The following is a 2,700-nucleotide window of genomic DNA, read 5'->3' as shown; positions in this document are numbered from 1 at the left end:
ATTAGAATTAACAAATGAGTTGGTTGATAATCCTTCCGAAGATGAAGAAATAGAATTTGATGAATTACTAACCAATGAAAGAATATTGGATAAACTAGAATCATCAGGCAATAAACATGAGCCTCAGTTAAATTTAATCAATAAAATATTAAATAAAAAATGGTATACCTTAGTAAAAATCATAGTTCAGAATGAATACCATTTTCAATCCATGGCCTTGATAGATTCAGGTGCCGATTTGAACTGTATAAATGAGGGACTCGTTCCTACAAAATATTTTGATAAAACTACTCAAGTTTTAAATATAGCCGATGGAAGTAAATTGAAAATAAATTATAAATTATCAAATGCTGCCATATGCAATAATGACATCTGTCTAGAATTACCATTTATCATGGTGAAAGGACTTAACCAAGCTGTTATTTTAGGCACTCTTTTTATCAATATGCTATATCCTATTGTTATAGATCATACTGGAATAGAATCAACAATAGAAAGAATAAAAGTGAAATTTGAATTCATTGATAAACTAAAAATAAAAGAAATAAATAATATAAAACAAAATATACAAAATAAAGAGAATTTTTTATATCAGCTCAAAACTGAAATAAAATATAAATCAGTTGAGGAACAACTATTACTTCCTGAAACAAAATAAAAAATTGAAAACCTAAGAAAGCAATTTGAAAAGGAAATATGTAGTGATTTGCCAAATGCCTTTTGGAATCGACAAAACATGTAGTGTCTCTTCCATATGAAGAAGGATTTTCTGAAAATAAAATACCAATAAAAACACGTCCAATTCAGATGAATTAAAAAATGTTAGAAATCTGCCATACAGAAATAAAGTCTCTCTTACAAAAAGGATTAATTAGGCCAAGCTCATCTTCATGGAGTTGTGCCGCCTTTTATGTAGAAAATAATGCCGAAAAGGAATGGGGAGTTCCTAGATTAGTTATTAATTATAAACCATTAAATAAAGTTTTGAAATGGATTAGATATCCAATTCCCAATAAAAAAGATTTATTAGATAGGCTTATAAATGCTTGTAATTTTTCAAAATTTGATCTTAAATCTGAATATTGGCAAATACAGATAAATGAAAAAGATTGTTATAAGACAACATTTAATGTCCCCTTTGGCTAGTACGAATGGAATGTAATGCCATTCGGTTTAAAAAATGCACCATCTGAATTCCAGAAAATCATGAATGATGTTTTTAATCCTTATATGACATATGTGCCAGTTTATATTGATGATGTTCTTATCTTTTCAACTTATATATATATATATATATATATATATATATATATATATATATATAGGGTGCGGTTTGTATAGAGCTGAGGCTCTAAACAATCAAATTTGAGCCTACCTTCAATTCAAATAGTGTTAATAAATATAGTTTTAATATTGGAAAGTTTTGTAATAGCCTTAAATTATATTTTCATTTTTTAGTTATAAAATTTAAAGCTTTAAAAATAGTGTAGATCGCTCATATCTATGAAAACTTGAAAATATTAAAAATTGATCGTTGAAAAATGAATTACAAGATTGACTATTTTCAAAACTTGAAATTCACTTTTTTCTCATGTATATACATCTTGATGCCGAGATGATAATTTTGATGATATTTGGGCATCAAAACAATCTCTTCTAATGAAAGTTTTGAGGTAGGCCTTAATTTGATTGTTTAGAGCCTAGGATCTATATAAACTTTTCTATATATATATATATATATATATTGTTTCACGCGGGTTGCACCGATGTTTTTACTGTCCAGAAAGTGTAAAGCATTTATCTATGGGGTGTGGTTTGCATAGAGCCCATGCTCTAAATAATCAAAGTAGAGCTTACCTTTAAATAGTGTAAAAACATGCGGCTTCGAAAATCTTTGTGATAGCCTTAAAATATATTTTCAGTTCCAATTATAAAATTTAAAATCTCAAAAATAATGCAGATGAAGTATATCTATGAAAATTTTAAAAATTGACTTTCAAAGATTTTCAAAACACAAAACACAAAACTACAAATCATAAAAGATATTATATCAACTAGCCTTTGTTGCACATTGGATCTCCACCTTCAATGGCATACAAGATTAAATGCAAATTGTACTCGTTCTCATATGCAGTATTCACGCCCATCTCGGTACAAGGGATATTTAAACGTGTCAAACATTAACGCCACGGAAAAAATAAAATCAAGTGCAAATTCCACGAATTTTTCAGGCATCGGCAAGAATTTAACCCAACAAAAATCAAGAATTTAACCCAACAAAAATTTAATCCCTCAAAAAATTTTCAGTCACGAATTTAGCCCGACAAAATTTTTCACTTTAAACCCAACAAAAAACAAGAATTTTTCAGTCACGAATTTAATCCAACAAAAAACACGTATGTTCCCTCCAAAATCCAACAAAAAATTTTCAGGCACGAATTTAACCCAACAAAAAACAAAAAACAAGAAACAAGAAACAAGAATTTAATCCAACAAAAAACAAGAATTTAATCCGACAAAAAACGAAAAACAAGAATTTAATCCAACAAAAAACAAAAAACAACAAAAACAAGAAATTTTCAGACTTTAATCCAACAAAAAACAAGAATTTAATCCAACAAAAAACAACAAAAAAACAAAAATTTAATCCAACAAAAAAACAATAATTTTTTAGGGACGAATATAACCCAACAAAAAAAA

Source organism: Amborella trichopoda, chromosome 5 (assembly GCF_054954075.1).
Source record: "Amborella trichopoda isolate Santa Cruz 75 chromosome 5, AtrichopodaSantaCruz75HAP2 v2.0, whole genome shotgun sequence".
Classification (NCBI taxonomy): domain Eukaryota; kingdom Viridiplantae; phylum Streptophyta; class Magnoliopsida; order Amborellales; family Amborellaceae; genus Amborella; species Amborella trichopoda.
This window is presented reverse-complemented; position numbering follows the sequence as displayed.